This window comes from Chionomys nivalis, chromosome 10 (assembly GCF_950005125.1).
Source record: "Chionomys nivalis chromosome 10, mChiNiv1.1, whole genome shotgun sequence".
Taxonomy (NCBI): Eukaryota; Metazoa; Chordata; class Mammalia; order Rodentia; family Cricetidae; genus Chionomys; species Chionomys nivalis.
This window is the reverse complement of record NC_080095.1, coordinates 3009377-3030133: the sequence shown is the minus strand read 5'-3', so window position 1 is coordinate 3030133 and position 20757 is coordinate 3009377. Positions and strand designations below refer to the sequence as shown.

Genomic DNA, 20757 nt, shown 5'->3' with positions numbered 1-20757 from the left:
GAGACATAGGTCCAGTTTGTTTTTAGATGTACCCTCTTCTATCCGTCCCAAACCCTACCCAACCCTCATCCAACCCCTCATTGCTTTTCCAACTTCCATTTTCTTAGAGTGAAACTCTAGCCAGATCCCTGAGTGGACAGTTTTGGGTGTGGAGCATGAATTATGGGTATTGTAGTCATTTTGCCTTCCAGAGTTTCTGGTTGGACAGCATCGGTGTCACATTGGTAGGGATTTGAGTCCCAGGCAGCTGTGTCAGGCTAAGAGCAGGTGATCCCTGAGACAGGCATGTACCTGAGATGAAGACACTTGGACTCGTTTCTGTAGATGTAAGTCTAACTTTTTAAACATATTATTCTGTTCACCACTGTTATGTGCTACACACTGGGAAATTCATACATTTTGGGAGCTTTAACCAGTGGACGGATTCTTCTTTTCTAAACCCTACTTGAAAAAACAGGGAGGAAACTTAATCAACAAACTTGTGGGGGCAGAGTTAGAGCAACATTTTGAGATGGGGTTTTAGGTAGTTTGTTTTAAAAAGAATGAACATGTACAACATGCAAATTAAATTGTAAGAAAAAGGAAGAACTCACTTTAACTTGGCTGGGGGAATATGTGGTTTTAAAAAGATCTGAAAATACTATTTCAGAAGGCCTCCGATGTGTTGTAAAGATTGAACTTTGGAAACTGGTGAAGCTGGATTGACCCAATGTGACAGGGTGTTTCTACTTGTGAAGCGCCAGTTCCCTCATTTGTAAACAGGACTTAGTCACCACACAAAATCATACTGTACTTAGCACGTGCTGGGCAGGACCTGACAGAGGGACTTACCCCCATCTACATTGTCAATTAAGCTTCAGAAACTGATCAAAGAGACAAGTATATACACTTACATGAGGTGACTAAGTCAGTCAGTTTTCACAGAAACAGAAAGTAGAATGGTGGTTGCCAGGGTCTGGGAGAAAGAGGAAGTAGGGGTTGTTTTATGGGTACAGAGTTTTCGTTTTGAACAATGGAACCATTCTGGAGATGGTTTCTGCAACTGTGTAAATTTACTCAGTGCTACTGGACTTTATAAATAGTTAGGATTGTGTCGTTATGATTTTCCACAATAAAATGACCAAAAAGAATGTAGTAAAAAACCATGATGCCTTCTGTTTATTAAGGTACCAGTGATTCCTTAAAGCACATCTGAATCTGTAGTCATTGTGCCCAATTTCAGCTTAATATTGAGTTGCCCATGCCAGGGTCTTCTGTCTACATCGTAATAGTTAGGAATGGACGTTGACATACATTAAGCATGTTTTTAAAGTTGTCTGGATCTTAGTGGTGCTCTTTCCATGCCCACTCTTATATAACTACATGATTAACTCATAATGATGAGTTTTTCAGGATTTCCTAGGTACAGAGTCTACAAATTGTAAAGTTAGTTTTATTAATTGCTACAATGGACTTGGAAGCTTTGATTATAATTCATTCAGAACACTTAAATGCATTAGTTATTACAGTTTCTCACCTTCCCTGTAGCTAATTTTAACTAGAATATTTTAACTGCCTATGTCTTAGAATAATTAGGACTATTAAAGCCAGAGCTTGCTAAAAATCATCTTATGTCTTTATGTGCTATCTAACTTGAAGACAAAATATAGTTTGAAATTATTTTAAACTTGAACATGTCATATTTTAATTTTCAGTAAACCCTTTCTCAAAATCCCAGGTATGTCCTGCTATATGTGAACAGCATTCCTTATGGTATTTGGTGACCACTGAAGGTAAACGAGTATTTTGTATGAGATATGCCATCCACATGTGAACTTTTTAGAAACTATGACAATGCAGAATGAAAATATAGCTGGTGGGATATTTCAGAAGTACTGAATATATGGTGCTTAGTCCCTAATAGCTGAAACTGACCTATAGTCTGGTTTCTGAAAAAAAAAGTGTTGTTATTTGTTTAATAAAGGTTTTGAGCCTTTATTAAAAACACTTTATTCAGTGCCTTCAGTAGGGTTGTAAGAATGCCTCAAGCAAACATATTCTTTTTAATTTTATTGATTTTTATTGAGCTCTACAGTTTTCTCTGCTCTGCTCCCTGCCTTTCCCTCTCCTTCAACCCTCTTCCAAGGTCCCCATGCTCCCAATTTACTCAGGAGATCTTGTCTTTTTCTACTTCCCATGTAGATTAGATCTATGTATGTCTCTCTTAGGGGCCTCATTGTTGTCTAGGTTCTCTGGGATTGTGATTTGTGGGCTGGTTTTCTTTGATTTATGTTTAAAGAATACTTATGAGTGAGCACATGTGATAATTGTATTTCTGGGTCTGGGTTACCACACCCAAAATGATATTTTCTAGCTCCCCCATTTGCCTGGAAAATTATTTTTTTCTGCTGTGTAGTACTCCATTGTGTAAATATACCACATTTTCCTTATCCATACTTTGATCGGGGGGCATTTAGGTTGTTTCCAGGTTCTGGCTATGACAAACAATGCTGCTATGAGCAAATGTCCTTCTGGGGCGATTGCGCATCCTTTGGATATATACCGAAAAGTGGTATTACTGGGTCTTGAGGAAGATCGTTCCCTAATTTTCTGAAAAAATCACCACACCGACATCCGAAGGGGTTGTACCACCTTGCATTCCCACCAGCAATGCAGGAGTGTTCCCTTTACCTTACAGCCTCTCCAACATAAATTGTCATCAGTGTTTTTGATCTTGGCCATTCTTACAGGTGTAAGATGGAATCTCAGAGCTGTTTTGATTTGCATTTCTCTGATCACTAAGGATGTTGAACATTTCCTTCAGTGTCTTTCAGCCATTTTAGATTCCTCTGTTGAGAGTTCTCTGTTTAGGTCTGTACTCCATTTTTTTATTGGATTATTTGCTCTTTTGATTACCAATTTATTGAGTTCTTTGTCTATTTTGGAGATCAGACCTCTGTCTGATGTGGGATTAGTGAAAATCTTTTCCCATTCTGTAGGCTGTCATTTTGTCTTGTTGACCGTGTCCTTTGATTTACAGAAGCTTTTCAGTTTCAGGAGATATCATTGTTTCTTTCAGTGTCTGTGTTGCTGGGGTTATATTTAGGAAGTAGTCTCCTGTGCCAATGCATTCAAGTGTACTTCCCACTTTCTCTTCTATGAGGTTCAGTGTGGCTGGCTTTATGTTAAGGTCTTTGATCCATTTGGACTTGAGTTTGTGCATGGTAATAGATATGGATCTATTTTCATTCTTCTACATGTTGATATCCAGCTATGCAAGCACCACTTGTTAAATATGCTTTCTTTTTTCCATTTGATATTTTTTGCTTCGTTGTCAAAAATCAAGTGTTCGAAGGTGTGTGGATTAATATCTGGGTCTTCAATTTGTTTCCATTAGTCTTCCTGTCTGTTTTTATGCCAGTACCAGGCTGTTTTCAATACTGTAGCTCTGTACTAGAGTTTGATGTCAGGCATTGTGATGGCACCAGAAGTTTTTTATTGTACAGGGTTGTTTCGCTATCCTGGGTTTTTTTTTTTTTTTTTTTTTTTTTTTTTTTTTTTTTTTTTTTTTTTTTATATGAAGTTGAATACTGTTGTTTGGAAGTCTGTGAAGAATTTTACCAGGATTTTGATTGGCATTGCATTGAATTTGTAGATTGTTTTTTGTGAGATCACTATTTTTACTGTTAATTCTGCCTACCCAAGTGCATGGGAGATGTTTCCACTTTCTGGTGTCTTCTTCAATTTCTTTCTTCAAAGATTTCAAGTTCTTATGATACAAGTCTTCCCCTTGTTTGGTTAGAGTTACTCCAAGATATTTTATGCTATTTGTGGCTATTGTGAAAGATGATGTTTCTCTGATTTCTTTCTCAGCCTTTTTATTATCTGTGTACAGGAGGGCTACTGATTTTTTTTTTTTGAGTTAATCTTGTATCTTGTAATCTTGTACATTACTTACAGTGTTTACGAGTTGTCAAAGTTCCTTGGTAGAATTTGTGGGGTTGCTTATATAAATTATTATATCATCAGGAAGTGGTGAGAGTTTGACTTCTTTCCCGATTTGTATCCCCTTCATCTCCTTTTGGCGTCGTATTGCTCTAACTAGGACCTCAAGAACTATACTGAGGGGGGCTGGAGAGATGGCTCAGAGGTTAAGAGCATTGCCTGCTCTTCCAAAGGTCCTGAGTTCAATTCCCAGCAACCACATGGTGGCTCACAACCATCTGTAATGTGGTCTGGTGCCCTCTTCTGGCATGCAGGCATACACACAGACAGAATATTGTGTACATAATAAATATTTTTTTAAAAAGAACTATATTGAATAGATATGGAGAGAGTGGACAGCCTTGTCTTGTTTCTGATTTCAGTGTGATTGCTGGGAGTTTCTCTCCACTTAGTTTGATGTTGGCTCTTAGCTTGCCTTTATTATGTTTAGGTATGTTCCTAGTACCCCTGTTCTCTCTAAGACCGTTATCATGAATGGATGTTGAATTTTGTCGAAAGCATTTTCAGCATCTATTGAGATGATCATATGGTTATTATTTTTCAGTTTGTTTATATGGTCAATTACTTTGACAGATTTTCATATGTTGAACCATCCCTGCATCTCTGACATGAAGCTGACTTCATCATGGTAGATGATGGTTCTGATGTGTTCTTAGATTTTATTTTCCAGTATTTTATTTAGGATTTTTGCATCAATGTTCATGAGTGAGATTGGTCTGTAATTCTCTTTCTTAGTGACATCTTTTTGTGGTTTGGGTATTGTAAGTCCTGGTCTCTGGCCTCCATATTTGGAGGCCCTGTCTCTGTTCCTGCCAAACCTTGACCCCTCCCTGGAAAAGGATCAAGACAACTCTCAGATGGTCCCACCAAGGAGACCATGGGGAAGGGGTTGACCACGATGGGAATTTACTGGGGAGCAGTTAAAATAGACTGGGGGTGTGGTCAAGACTTTGTTGTGATTTGGTTTTATTGGGATTTTTGCGTTGGCAGAGAGCTTGTGCTATGAAAATTCCTAACAGGTATCAGGGTAATTGTAGCCTTATAAGAAGAGTTTGGCAATGTTCCTTCTGTTTCTATTGTGTGGAATAATTTGAGGAGTATTGGTATTAGCTCTTCTTTGAAAGTCTTGTAGAATTCTGAGCTGAAACCATCTGGTCCTGGGCTTTTTTTGGTTGGAAGACTTTTGATGACTGTTTCTATTTCTCCAGCAATATATGTTGTTTAATTTGCTTATCTGGACTTGATTTAATTTTGTTGTGATATTTATTCAGAAAGTTTTCCATTTCCTTTAATGTTTTCCAATTTTGAGGAGTACAGGTTTTTGAAATATGACCTGATGATTCTTTGTATTTTCTCCGTGTCTATTGTTATGTCCCCCTTTTCTAGTTTTTATTTATTTTTTTTTCTTTTCTTTTTTTTTTTTTTTGTTTTTCGAGACAGGGTTTCTCTGTGGTTTTGGAGCCTGTCCTGGAACTAGCTCTTGTAGACCAGGCTGGTCTCGAACTCACAGAGATCCACCTGCCTCTGCCTCCCGAGTGCTGGGATTAAAGGCGTGCGCCACCACCGCCCGGCCTTATTTCTAGTTTTTAATATGGATATTCTCTTTCTATCTTTTGGTTAGTTAGGATAAATGTTTGTCTATTTTGTTGATTTTCTCAAAGGACCAACTCTTCATCTCATTGATTCTTTGTATTGTTTTCTTTGTTTGTATTTTGTTGATTTCAGCCCTCAGTTGGATTGTGTCCCATATTTCCTGAATATTTTGTGTTAAGCTTTTGTTAGATTTAATGATTTTTTTAATTGGTGAGTCTATTTCTTCTATTGTATATTCAGGGCTTGAGATTCTTTCTTCTATCTCTTGTATTCTGCTGTTCATGCTAGTGTTTGTGGTACCTAATTGTTTTCTCATGATTTCTGTTTCTTTAATTCCCTCAGCTTGTGTTTTCTTTATTGTCTCTATTTCATGTTTTAAGTCTTGAACAGTTTTTTTTTTTTTTCGTCATTTGATTGCTTTTTCTTGGTTTTCTTTAAGGGATTTGCTGATGTACCCCATTTTTTTTAAACTGCCATTTCTTTGAGGGAATTTCTCATTTCCTCTATAAAAGTTCCAAACATTCTCCTGAAGTTATTTTTTAGATCATTTTCTTCTGCTTCATTGAAATTGGTTATTCAGTCTTGCTATTGTAGGGTCTCTAGATTTTACTGGTGTCGTGTTGCTCTTTGTGGTTTTGCATGTGTTCTTACCTTGTCTAATCATCTTTTCCTCTAATAGGTGTGGGTGGGGCTGTCTTTGATTCTGCTGATTAATCTTCTAGGTGCCAGTGAATCCAAGGCTCAGATGGTTGATCTTCGTGGCACAGTGCCACGGTTCTTGTTACCCCATTGGTTACTCTGTGTTCCTGGAGGTCACTCAGCACTTACTTCCAGGCTTTACTCTGCTCCCATGGAGTTTACTGTCTCAGGCCTGCTCTGGCCCAGGTGGTCAGCTCAGACCTGTTTCTGTAAATGTCCCTGGTCCTGCAGAGGTCCCTGTCTTGTGGTTGGTCCTGCAAAGGTCTCTGGCTTTGATCTACTCCCTCAGATGTCCCAGACTTGGGTGCACCCAGACCCGCACAGAACCTGGCTCAGGCTTACTCCCTCAGAGGTCCCAGACTCTCACCTGGAACTGTAGTTGTTTTTGGTTTCTGCCTGTTCCTTTGGTTTTTCAAGACAGAGTTTCTCTGTAGCTTTCTCTAGGAGCCTGTCCTAGCCAAGGTTGGCCTCGAACTCACAGAGATCTGCCTGCCTCTGCTTCCGAGTGCTGGGATTAAAGGCGTGTGCCACCACTGCCTGACTTTGTTGTTGTTAAAGTTTTATCTTTTATTTATTTTTTTACATATATAGTGCTCTGCCTGTAGGTATGCTGGTAGGCCAGAGGAGGGCACCAGATCTCATTTTAGGTAGTTGTGATTTACTATGTCCTTGCTGGGACTTGAACTCAGAACACCTGGAAGAACAGTCAGTATCTTATCTTAACCACTGAGCCATCTCTCCAGTTCTCTGCCTATACCTTTTTATTACGTCTAATTTTTTTAATTAAAAATTTCAGCTTCCTCCCCGCCTCCCTTTTCCCTCCCCCTCCCCCCACTATTCTCCCCCCTTCCCCTCCCCCTCCCTCTCCAGTCCAAAGAGCAGTCAGGGTTCCCTGCCCTGAGGGAAGTCCAAGGTCCTCCCCGCTCCATCCAAGTCTAGGAAGGTGAGCCTCATACCTTTTGAGGTCCTAGACCGATGCCCAGACCCACAAAGGTCCAGGCTCAGGCCTACTCCCTCAGAGGTCCCAGACTCAGGCCTGGACCTGCAGAGATCTCTGGTTCTTGCCTATTCCTTCAAAGGTCCCAGACTCATGCCTAGACCCACAGAGGTCCTGGCTCCGGCCTAGTTCCTCGGAAGTCTTGACTCACTCCCAGATCCACAGGGGTTCTGGTTTAGGTCTACTCCCTCGAAGGTCCCAGATTCACATTCGGACCTGCACCCCTCTCTGGCTCTGGCCCACTGGGTCAGCAGTTACTCCCCTCTACCTGCTCCTGTGGAATTTGCTGTCTCAAGTCTGCTCTGGCCTATTTCGCTCACTCAGTCCTGCCTCCACAAATGTCCCTGATCTGGATCCATTCTGGTGGAGCTCAGGACTGCTCTGGCTTGGTCCTGCTCCCATGCAGCTTGTTGCTGGCCCAGTCCTGCTTCCGCCAATGACCCCGGTCTTGATCTGCTCCTGCTCCCGAGGAGTTCATTGTCCCAGGCCTGCTCCAGCTCAGGTCTCTGGCTCAGCCCTGTTCTTTTCAAGCAAACGTTTTCTATCCCAGAAGATAAATACTCAAAATAGTTAGCAGGAGGAAGGGCTCATTAATTGGTCACCGAGGGGCAGCTCAGGGAGTCACTACTGCTAATCTCACAGTTTAGAAAGTGTGATGGTCAGAATGGCAGTGATGGGTTTAAGAAGCAGCTTGTCTAAGTCTTTATTTTGAATTGAAGGCACTGGGGGTTAGAAAAGTGAATGTGTAGGAGTCATTCATAAGCAAAACAGAAAGATGAGTCCCCAGGATGCTGGCAAAAGGGGCAGTGACAGTGTGATGAATTTCCAGAGGGAAATGAGCGAAGTAGTGGACCTTTAGCTGGGCCCAGAGCAATGGACAAAGCTGGGCTCGGGAGAAAGTTGGGGAGATTATCGGGTGCACTGCAGCAGTTTCTAGACTTCGTAGCCTAAGAGAGTGACAGCAACACCTTGGGCCACTGGAAACAGAAGTGGATCTGTAAGCAGAAAGGGAAACTACATTGTTCATCAGGGCAGCCAGAAGCATAGCAAGGAGAGCAAGTGCTGTTCACAACAGTAAGACCTAACAGGACCTTCAGCCTGTCCCACTCATTCTCGGGAGGAGTAAAACTAGGAGTCTCCAGGCATGGAGGGGTAAAGGAAGCCAGTGGAAAGATGCCCACTTTATGAAGTGGCTTTCTCTTGGGGTTTTCTCTTGATTACTAACTAGGACCATCTTTCTCAGATGTATACATCAGGGATAAAATAAAGATTCATTTCTGAGAACAAACAGAAATGTTCTCATATCTAACCAAGACATGAGATGGATTTTTGTTTTTTTTTTGCTGCTGTTATTTGTTTGCTCAGGAATAAGAGAGAAAGTTTGTACATTTAGTTTTGCTAATATAGAAATAAATTTTTTCAAATGTTTCTCTAAAATATAGGATAATTGAAGATAGTTATCACACAAATTTGTGTATTTGTCTCAAATTCAGGAAAGAATAGCATTAAAGATAAAGAAAAAAGTATTCTTTAAGTCAATTCATCTCCAAGCTTAAGGATCGTGTCAGAGTATATTTTTGTTTTACAATTTTTTAAAGTATCCATCTATCTATCTATCTATCTATCTATCTATCTATCTATCTATCTCTCATCTATCTATCTATCTATCTATCTATCTATCTATCTATCTATCTATCTATTCCACTGCTGTGTGAGTATATCTACAGGCAATGTATAGCATTGCCTTGGATATGTAGGCATTTTATGTAGACATTAAGGTATACATTATTCATTTGTAACTCCATCTTTTCTCTCAACATATTTTTGAGATTAATCTTTGTCGATTCTACAGAATGACCCATTAATTCCCACAACTTCCTTTTGTTATAATGAATAAAACTGTGAGATTCTCCATCACATTCTCTTACAAACTTCAGAATAATCCTAGAGAATTTTTCTAGGAGTGAGTTTGCTTATCTAGAGGTATATTTGTCTTGTTTTATAAAATACTGAAGAACTGTGTTCCAACATGTTTATACTATACTGTTTTCCCAGACAAAATCAGACTTCCTATTTATTCCCATTATGGGCAAGTTTGTTTGTAAAATTGGTATCAAATAATATTCCTGGATATAAAGGAAAGTGGGGGTACTCCTGTCATTTTGGAGATTTTGGTATTATTGAAACATTATAATCTCTAAAGTATGATGAACAATTTTATTTTAAATTATCTCCTTTCTTTCTTAGTTGACACTTTAAGAGATTGACTGACTTTTCCTTTAAATGCCATTTAGTTTTGTTATAATTAAATTAATAGCAATAATAATAATTAATAGTAATGCCTAACATTACTAGAATACTTTCATATGTCAAATACTGTATTAAATATTTTACCTCCTTTAGCTATTTTTGAGAGCCATATATAGTTTTTACTTAGATAACATGAAAGAGGCATTCTTCAAGGATTAAAATAAGTGCTATTTTTTTTAGCTGGAGCACTCTTCAGTTTAAACTTGCCTAATAAGTATCAAATTTCTTGCTTACAATGTGACCAAATGTTACAAATCTTTGTACACTTGAGAGAAGAAATTAAAGAGGTAAACTTGGAGGGAACAGCTTTTAGATAATATGGAAGTGGGGACTGTATCTGGAAAAGTTAAGCAATTTATTCAAACATTAATTCAACAAATAATTTCTGAGTATATAGTATACGAAAACAGATCTATTTTGAAATACAGCAGTGATTAGGAAAAACGACACCACTCCTCACTACTGACTAAGCTTGGGATGGGATTTTGGGGGAGAACAGAGCAAAAGCACAATAAAATGAGAAAAAAGGTGGGGAGCCTGTAAATGTAAAGGTTTTCAAATGTCAGCCTAAGGCGTGTGCACTTTTTCCTGAAATCAGGGAAGAATCCCTGTAAGTCAACATGAGGCAAATGGCAGCAGATATTACTTATTCATTAAATATTTGTTCTATCTGCAGTTTGCTTAGCACTGTGGACAGAGGAAGTAAGGCAGTTTGTATTAGAAGTGACATGTAAAGTATAGAAATTATAATGGAGTATGAGAATGAAGTCATGTGATATATCAGGTAAATGCCTACTTCTAAGTGTGGTAGTGTGGCCAGCAGAGAGAGAGGACCAGGTAGAAGATATACCAAGGTATTTTGGAATGGTTGGATATTATTTTTATTTTTAAGTTTAGTATAGAAATACACTGGGCTTCGTTTATTTAGTGTTAATTGCATGTGTATGATTTCAGACTGACCACTTAGGCACTCGTCTCTGGGGAAAAAACTTTCTTCAGCCCTCAGCATTCCTTAGTTGTAGTTCTTTACGGGAAACTTTTTTTTTTTTTTTTTTTTTTGGTTTTTTGAGACAGAGTTTCTCTGTGGTTTTGGAGCCTGTCCTGGAACTAGCTCTTGTAGACCAGGCTGGTCTCGAACTCACAGAGATCCGCCTGCCTCTGCCTCCCGAGTGCTGGGATTAAAGGCGTGCGCCACCACCGCCCAGCCTACGGGAAACTTCTTATGTTTCCGTATTAACCTGTTTATCAATGATTTCCTCGCTCAGGACTTGTTTAAGCAGTTAGATTGCTAAGGTATTGTGGATGAAGTCTCCATGTCATTTTTAGGAGGCCCAATTTTACAGCAGATTTCCTACCCCCTCTTTTCTGAAATGTTCCCTGAACCTTGGGTACAGGCGTTTTGTGTTGTTGATGTATCAATTGGGGTGGGATACCCCATGTTCATTTGTGCTCTGCATTTTAGACAGTTATGGCTTTCTGAATCGTCTCCATCTGTAGCCAAGAGAAGTTGTTTTTTTTTTTTTTTTTTGTTTTGTTTTTTTTTTTTTTTTTTGAGGATGAGAGGTCCACTTATTTATGCATCCATGAATAAGTATTGGAATGCAGTTAGGAAGCACACTGGTTTAGTAAAGTGGTGATAATATGTTCTCCTCTAAAATCAGTGACCTCAGGAGACCAGGTAGTTGGCTAGGTTCACAGTACCTGCCACGGTTTTTCTCCTGTTGAGAGAGATTTAAATCCAATTAGAGAACTGTTGGTTACTGTCAAGACATGAGGACCACTATAGTACCCTTAGAGAAATCTTGCAATGCTGGTCTTTGTGTCGTTCACAGGCATCACACCTGCATGGTTCTGTTGGTTGCATTCCTCCCTTAGAAGCTTGCATGGAAACTCAATGTACTATAAAAGCTGGTCCTCAAAAAGGGGATTTTCAGGTCAGATCCATCTCAGATTCTCACGTCCTGTGTCCAAAGTATCTTCAGAAAAATAGCATTTATCTTCAATATCTTGGAGGTAACCAAAAGCAACATTAATTGCCTATGTTGTTTTAGAAGTTTCATGGACTCTCCTAATCAGAGTGTTAAATATTCTTTAAGAAGATAGACTAAGCATTTTATAAAAGTAATACATGTTTTTTTATTGCAAAAGCATTGTCTGGTTACTGTAATAAGTTTAAGAATCATAATCATATCACCACGAATGAACATTTTTATGTTTGGGTGTGTGTATATTAGTCTGTTTGTACCTAAAATAGATATCCAGAATGCTAAGTGACAAAAAAGTGTATGGCCTTTTCATCTCACTTTACTACACATTACTAATTGTAATATCACCATTACATACTATTTTTCAATAAAGGTTTAGATTAAGGGCAATGAGTGGTGCATTTATTGCAACAATCCCTTGAGAAAAATATAGGACATTCACAAAAGAAGTGAAACTAGTGATGGAGAGTCATGGGAGAGATACTAGCTGCATAGAATGAGCTTGTTGAGGTGTATGCCTGAAGAGCAGGGAGGGTCAGATTGATTCTGGGTGATCTCACACTTGCTCATATTAGTAGCTTATGGGTGGGTAATAGTGTATTTGTTCCTTTAGATAGGAAGACAGGAGCAACAGGTTTTGAGAGAAGGTGATTTGAGTTGAGCCTGGTGGACTTTGACATGTTTTGGCATTCCATACAAGGAAGTAACTGGGCAAGTTTTGAGTTACAGTGTAAATGGATTAGATATGGATATGGAAGGTGCAGCTGCCCTCATTTGTGTGGTTGTCCCTTCTAATTGGTGCCTCTGACAGAGCAACAGCCCAAGTCAAGAATGAATAGGAAAGGACAAAGAAATGGGGGAAATCCCACTTAGAACAGAGTCAGTGAACAAAAAATGAGAATTTTTCAAGAATGGAGAAGTTGGAAGTGTGTGTCACAGAGAGGTCAATGAAAAGTGATGTTCTGTAAGTTTCATTACGACTCTTGTCCAGAGGGATTTCTCCAACTTTTGCAGGGACAGGCTTATGTTTCAGGAAAATTACATTTGCGGTACTGGGTAGAATGTCTTACAGAAGAAAAGATAAAAGAACAACAAGAGGAGGATTGGAAGACGATTCTAGAAGGGATAATAAAGACTAAACCAGAGCAGAGGTCACAGCATCAATAGAAAAAGGCTGGGTCAGTTGGATTTGTTGCCTTGATCGCTGTGGGATATGAGCAAAGAGGCTGAGCGTAAGAGGGATCTAAGATTTTAGTGGAAAACGAATGAGAAAACTGGAAGCAGTCAACGAAGGCAGAGTGACATGAAAGTGTGATTGGGAGAGCTGGGGTTGAAGGTTATTTGGATGTGCACACACGTGTCAGGAGCATTCTCGGAGACATCTGGAGGTGAACGTCAAGGTTCTGCATCTCAGGGGAAGGATTTACACAAGACTCAAATATCAATTAACTTTTTCTTTAAAAACTGGTATTTTGAATGAGGAAAAAAACTAGGGCCCTTCAAAAAGATTAATGAATGTGAGAAGAAAATAAATAAGACAAACTTTAGAAATAGTTAAATAAATATGTACTAGAGGAAACACTGCAGGGAACATGGAAGGAAATGGTCAAGTTACTTCAGGAAAATCACTGGGACCTGAGCTCAAGAGAGCAGATGAGAGATCATTAGACAGCCAAGGTCAAGGCCTAAATGGACAACAATCCCAGAGAAGCAGGAAATAAACAAAGCAGATAATCTGGACTTCTTCCAGTTTTTATCTCCTCTTGGGAATGCTCTGTGATATTGTGATTTACATCTTCTCCAAGCAAATTTTTCCAATTTCTTCCTTTTTTTGTGCATACTATTAAATATTTACAGTGAAGTCTGTAAAGTGGATTTTAAATAATTTTCTTAATAAATGGATTCATAGGAAATATTTTATGATTTGACTACAATGCTCAAAGTTACTTGCTTTGACACCATGCACATTTATGACAGGTAAAGTATATGTGCCTTATAAAACTTTATATCCTTGCACATTTTCTCTTCTTTGTAATTTTTAAGGAAATAAACTATTTTTAATGTCAGAAGTGGTATTGGGGCATATAAATGTATTTGAGGAAAAATTTCCCCTTGAAAAGCTTATCATATATTTAATTCTAGATCTATATATTGGGGTCATGGGGAGAACCTCTTAAGACTTTGATAGTTAGAAGTAGGGAGTTTTCATCAGTGTTTGCAGAGTTACTAAGTTGGTTATTCTCTTTTTGGATAGTTCTAATAAACAGGGGAAAGAAACGGTTATTATTTCCTATCAATATAACTAAACCAATCCAGTTTTTTTTAAATAAAATGACTAAATCTTTCTTATTGTCACATTACTTATGAACTTACATGATGTGTTAGGATACTGCTGCTTCAACTCGTTTTCTGTCATCTTGTGTATAAAGAAAATCTTACAAATCTTCTGTTTACTGGAAAACACAAACACCCTTGTTTACTCATGATTTTAGAGGTTGGTCTTATTAAATAATTGGTTGATTCTGTGTTTTCTGCTTAGAGTTGGGTTGAAGTTACAATGTCTTAGGCTGTCAAAATTGAAAAACAGATGCTGGGAATATTGTGAGAAGTGAAGGACTTAAAATGCACTAAAAATACAAGCAAGAAATGCATGCTTCAATATATTTCCTAATATCCATGTATGGATAAACAAAATTATGTTGTTGAGCCAGTGAGATGGCTGAGCAGGTCAGAGAGCTTGGTGCTGTCAAGCCTCAAGCTTGAGATCAATTCTCAGGACCTATGTGGAGAAAGAATGAAACAGCTCAGGAAATTATCTTCTGAACATGGGCAGTGGGGTGCATAAATTCATATGTGTATACACATACCACATTACCACACAGACCCACAGATACACAAAATAAATAATAAAATGTAAAAAATGCTTAATATTGTTTTGTACTTTTGGGTGTCAAACCATACTAGACAGGTACCACTCATCAGTGTACCCAAAGTCATTTTTACATACAAAACAGGTTATCGAAGCACATACATATGTTTATTTTATGTTTCATTTGGCAAATATAGCATATCTCATTTCCACTACTTTACTACTTATATTTAATGATGGAATCCTATTGTGTATGAAGGTATACTAATGCATTTACATTAATTGTTCTAATAGTAATAAAAACTCAGGAGTCAGAAATTGAGATAAAAATCTGATAAACCCAAAGAACATTGGAATAATAAACATCTGACCCCACTCTCCACATTTTCCAGATGGAAAAGCCCACAAAATCATCCCAAGCTCCTCTTAATTTCTTCCTGCTCCCTCTATCTATCTTCCTCGCTCCTCCAACAGATCTTTGGCTAATTCTTGTCAGTCAATCGCTGACTCTGCCCTTCTATTCAAGGTTTAACTTTATTAGCATAGCAGAGTGGCAGTGTGAACAATCCTCCCAAAACAGTACGTCTTTCTTTAACCGTGGTGGTCCTGCATTTTCCAGTATCTGATAATTACCAGAAAGCCAATTTTGAACAGTTTTAATCATTTTTGCACAAGAACACAATGTAAAAAGGGGAAAATTAGCTCAGAGTCTAGAACAATTGATTTCAGATACCTTAAAGTGATCTGGCAAAATTTCTATCTGGAAACATTTTCATAGCACTTAAAATGAATTCCATCTGCAACTAAGCTCAAAGTGGGAACAGACATGCTGAATTTATGAGAATGATTTCAGAAGGTTATCCCAGTCCTGAGAGGTAGAGAGGTTCTTTGATGCAAGTTTAGAGGATGTGCCTGCCCCTGTAAGGCTAATATGTTTCTCTGCTAGCTATCAGAGCTCTAAGAGGCATGGCTAACTTAAAAACTGGATGCCTCACCTATGTCACAAACATTGCTGAAAGCTTCTGTGCATCTCTTAAATTGTGGGCATGGTGACACACACACATGACACATTAACAACAGCAGTTATAAACATCAGCCAGGTCCATAAAAGGACCCAACATAATGTTGTTTTTTGTTTGTTTGAAAGAAGGTCTCTCTACATAGCCCTGAGTGTTCTGAAACTCACTGTGGAGACCAGCCTGACCTTCAACTCTTAGAGATCCACCTGTCTATGGCTTGTGATTGAATTAAAACCATGGGCCACCACGTCTGGCCTCAAAGACAATTTGAAATCATTCAAGTAGAATACAAACGTTCTGTTCCACTTCTTCCTTGTCCTCAGGCTGTGGAGTCACCAATACTCCAGCATCTTGAGGCCAGGTGGCGGGAGAAGTACTGTAGCAAAGGGTAGAAGCAGGCTGTGTCTCCTTCTGAACTCCCAAAGACACTAATGTTGGGGAGGTCGATCTACACCAGGAGCTTGGCATGCTGGTGGGAATGACAGACACATAGAGGTAAAGAATCTACTTTAATCTATTTAAAATTTTCAAAAGAATGTACTTTTTGATCTATAAGTTTCTAATTTGTTTACATATATCATAGTAATGAGAAATCCATCCTGTCCACTATCTAATAATTCTGGTCTCAGAAACATACTATAGGTCCAGTGTATAGTCAGGTAGGCATGGCCATCTTCATTACCAGTTTAATTAACTTTGGAATTCCTTGGAAGCTGCTATTTTCAGTAAAGACTTTTTGGCTTGTTTGTTTCAGAGAGCAGTGTGATAAGAAAACACTTTTTTCTCCACTTGTTTTGGTCAGAGCAATTTATCATAACAATAGAAAAAGAAACAAGGCAGTTGTCTTTTACAAATGAAAATAAATGAGATTCATCATGAAAATTACTGCTTTGTATTAAATATCTCACACTATGAAGCAAACGTCTTTATTTTATGGGGGAGGGAAAGTAGTACAAGAGTCAATGAGAAGAAAATAAAAGGTAGGCATGAGGATGCAGCCCTAAGATCCCAGCACTAGGGAAGCTGAGGCAGGAGGAAGTGAGTGTGTCAGTCCTGGCTACATACTGGGTTCAAGGTTAGATTTGGTGAGATTCTGTCATAAGAAAAGGTGGTTAATTTACTGTAAATAGGATGTGAAATCTGCTTCCTTTCCAAGAGGACAAGCTGAGTCTACCTAATTAATTTCCCCCACCATATGAGTCTATAGAATTTTTGGAGTTGAGAAGAAGTGGGTATGACCTGATTCATCTCTTGCTTACAACATCTCTCCTATTACTCAGTTTCTAATTGATGGACTATTGATAACTCCAAAGTCTGAGGATAAGGATAAGGATAAGGTGAAGGAAAACAGAATATTTTTATCCTACTTGAATGATTGGAAGTAACCTTTAGTCATTAGTCAGGTAGGTTGGCATTTTTGGATGCAGAATGTTACTGAAAATATTCAGCTATTGCCCTCAACCTCAGAGGATCTCTGAAACACAGGCTGCAAATATACAGAGAGGACCAAGCATGGGCTGTGACTGCACAGGGTAGACCAAGAGAAAGAACCAAGAGAGCACAAAAAGAGAGCAGGCCAAGACAGACCTCAGTGACACCCTGAATCACAGACAGCAACAGTACAGATCAAACCAAGAACAGTTCCCAAAGACATAAATAACATCAAGGATTGGACCAATGGGTAAAAACTTGCTGATACCAATTCGAGGAAGAGATAGGTAAGCACCAATGCAAGAATTTGTTCTACAACCAAAAAAGCAAAATGGTAACCCAGTGGTCATATAACAGGAGGACTTGATCATCCTAACCCAGAAGAAGCAGAAGAAAATAATTTTAAATCTAACTTTATGAGGATGATGGAGACCTTTAAAGAGGAAATGAAAAATTACATTATAGAAATGAAGGAAAAGACAAAAGAAAAATGGAAGACATCAGTAAATCTCTTAAAGAAACCAATGAAAATGAAGAAAAAATCACCAAACACGTGAAACAAACTGTTCAAATAGTTCAAGACTTGAAAACTGAAATAGAGGCAATAAAGAAAACACAAACTGAGGGAATTCTAGAAAGGAAAATCTGGGTAAATGAATGGGAACTACAAAGGGAAGTATAACCAACAGAATATAAGAAATGGAAGAGAGAATCTCAGGGGTTGAAGATACTATAGAGGAAATAGATTCATTGAGCACAGGAAACATTAAATTTCTCAACCTAAAGAAGGATCTCCTTATGAAGGGACAAGAAGCTTACAATACACCAAACAGATTGGACCAAAAAAAGAAAAAGTTTCCTCCCCAATCCTGAACATCTATGCCCCAAATACAAGAGCACCCACATATGTAAAAGAAGAATTACTAAAGTTTAAATTGCAATCAAACCCCACATATTAATAGTAGTAGAATTCAACACCCCACTCTCCCCAATGGACAGGTCAACCAGAGAGAAAGTTAACAGAGAAATAAGAGAAATAACAAGTGTCATGATTCAAATGGACTTAACAGACATCTACAGAACATTTCACCCAAACATAAAAGAATATACCTTCTTCTCAGCACCTCAAGAAAGCTCCTCTGAAACTGACCACATACTTGGTAACAAAGCAGAACTAAACAGATACAAAAGAATTGTAATAAGTCCCTATATCTTATCGGATTACCACGGTTTAAAGTTACAATTTAATAACAACACTAATTGCAGAAAGCTTATAAACTCATAGAAATTGAACAGTGCTCAACTGAACCACCCTTGGATCAAGGAGGAAATAAAGAAAGAAATTAAAGACTTCATAGAATTCAACTAAAATGAAGACACAACATACCCAAACCTATGGGACACTATGAGAGCAGTGCTAAGAGGAAAGTTTATAGCACTAAGTGCCTACATAAAGAAAGTGGAAAAATTTCACACTAGAGATTTAACAGCACACTTCAAAGCTCTAGAACAAAAAGAAGCAAACTCACCTAGGAGGAGTAGTCAATAGGAAATAATCAAATTGAAGGCTGAAATCAATAAAATAGAAACAAAGAGGACAAGATAAAGAATCAATGAAACAAAGAGCTGGTTCTTTGAGAAAGTCAATAAGATATACAAATCCTTATTCAAACTACTCAAAAAGCAGGGAGATAACATCCAAATTAACAAAATCAGAAATGAAAAGGGAAACATAAAACCAGACATCCAGGAACTCTAAAGACTCATTAGGTCATAACTAGTTCCAGGACAGGCTCCAAAACCACAGAGAAACCTTGTCTCGAAAAACCAAAAAACAACAACAACAACAACAAAAAACTTGTACTCTACAAAATTGGAAAAAAAAAAAAGAAATGAACAAAACTCAAGTCCAAATGGATCAAAGACCTCAATATAATCAAATCATACTGAACCTCATAGAAGAAACAGTGGGAATTAACCTTTAGTACATAAGCACAGGAGACTGCTTCCTAAATTTAACCCCAGTAGCACAGACACTGAGAGCAACAATAAATAAATGGGACCTCCTGAAACAAAGAAGCTTCTGTAAAGCAAAGAACATGGTAAACAAAACAAAATGGCAGCCTGCAGAATGGGAAAAGATCGTCACCAACCACACATCAGACAGATAACTGATCTTCAAAATATATGAAGAACTCAATAAATTAGACATCAAAATACAAATACTCCAATCAAAAAATGGGATGCAAATATAAATAGAGAATTTTCAACAGAAGAATCTCAAATGGCCAAAAGACACTTAAGAAAATGTTCAACATCCTCAGCTGTCAGGAAAATGCAAATCAAAATGACTCTGAGATACCATCCTACACCAGTCAGAATGGCTAAGATCAAACACAGATGATAGCTTATGTTGGAGAGGATATGGAGTAAAGGGAACACTCTTCCCTTTGCTGGTGGGAATGCAATCTTGTACAACCACTCTGAAAATCAGTATGACAGTACCTCAGAAAATTGGGATTTAACTTACCTCAGGACCCAACAATACCACTCTTGGGAATATACCCAAAAGATATTCAATCATACTACAAGGACATTTGTTCAATTATGTTCATAGCAGCATTTGTAATAGCAGAACCTAGAAACAACCTAGATGGCCCTCAACTGAAGAATTGATAAAGGAAAGGTGACACATTTACACAATAGAGTACTGCTCAGTGGTAAAAAAAAATGACATCTTGAAATTTGCATACAAAAGGATGGAACTAGAAGAAAGCCATTTTGAGTGAGTTAACCCAGACTCAGAAAGATGAACATGGCATGAACTCACTCATAAGTGGAAACTAGCTATAAACAAAGTACATTGAGCCTTAAAGTTCATGATCCTAGAGAAGCTAAGTAACACAGTGAACCCTAAGAGAAACATGGGAAGGGGAAATAGACAAGATCCGACAAAATTGGGACATGGTGGGAGAATGGAGGGCAGAAGGGGAAGAGGGGGTCAAGGGGAAGGGGAGGATAACTTGAGGAAATGGGTCATTCAAGATGGGGGAAGGACAGAGACGGGGAGCAAGAAAAGATATTTTGTTTGATGGAGCCATTATGTGGCTAACAAGAAAGCTATCACTAGAGAAATTCCCAGGAATCTACAAGGATGACCCCAGCTAAAACTCTAAGCAATAGGGAAGTGTGTAATCGAACTGGTCTTGCCCTGTAGTCAGACTGATGACTATCTTAAATGTCACCTTAGAACCATCCAACAACTGATGGAAACAGAGGCAGAGACCCTCATTGAAGCACTGGACTGAGCTCCCAAAGTCCAGTTGAAGAGTGGAAGGAGTGAGAATATGAGTGAAGAGATTAAGACCATGATGGGGACACCCACTGAAACAGCTTCCCTGAGCTAACGGGAGCTCACCAACTCCAGCTGGACAGGAAAGGAACCAGCATAAGACCAAGCTAGACTCTCTGAATGTGGGTTTTAGTTGTATAGTTGGGGCAGACTGCGGGGACACTGGCAGTGGCACCAGGATTTGTCCCTGATTCTCGTACTGACTTTTTGTAACTTATTTTCTTTCATTCTCTTTGAAGGATTCTCTTTGAATCCTTGCTTAGGCTGGATGTAATGGGGAGGGCCTTCGTCCTTCCTAAGAGCAATGTGCCTTATCCTCTCTGAGGAGTGGATGGGGAGGTGGAAGGGGGGAGAAATTGGAGAGATGGGAGGAGAGGAGGGAATGGGAACTGGAATTGGTATGTAAAATGAAAAAAGGTAGTTTGTTCTCTTCCTTAAAAGAGAAAATATGATTAAAAAATAAAATATTAATCAATGATGTGGAAATGACCTCTGGGCCCGTCAGAATGGATGCTGGC

At 38.5% G+C, this 20757-nt stretch overlaps 1 protein-coding gene across 2 annotated transcripts in view; it reads left to right on the top strand.

Annotated features, from left to right (window-relative positions):
- Positions 1-312: 312 nt before the first annotated feature.
- The window catches only part of Macc1 (MET transcriptional regulator MACC1), an 89377-nt gene continuing 68932 nt past the window's right edge, over positions 313-20757 (top strand). The window contains exon 1 of one of the 2 annotated variants that reach the window (XM_057783052.1): positions 313-326. The gene's annotated coding sequence lies outside the window, so the exon portion shown is untranslated. Of the gene's footprint in view, positions 327-15937; positions 15952-20757 lie in introns of those variants that run through there. The other variant, XM_057783053.1, reaches the window with a different exon arrangement.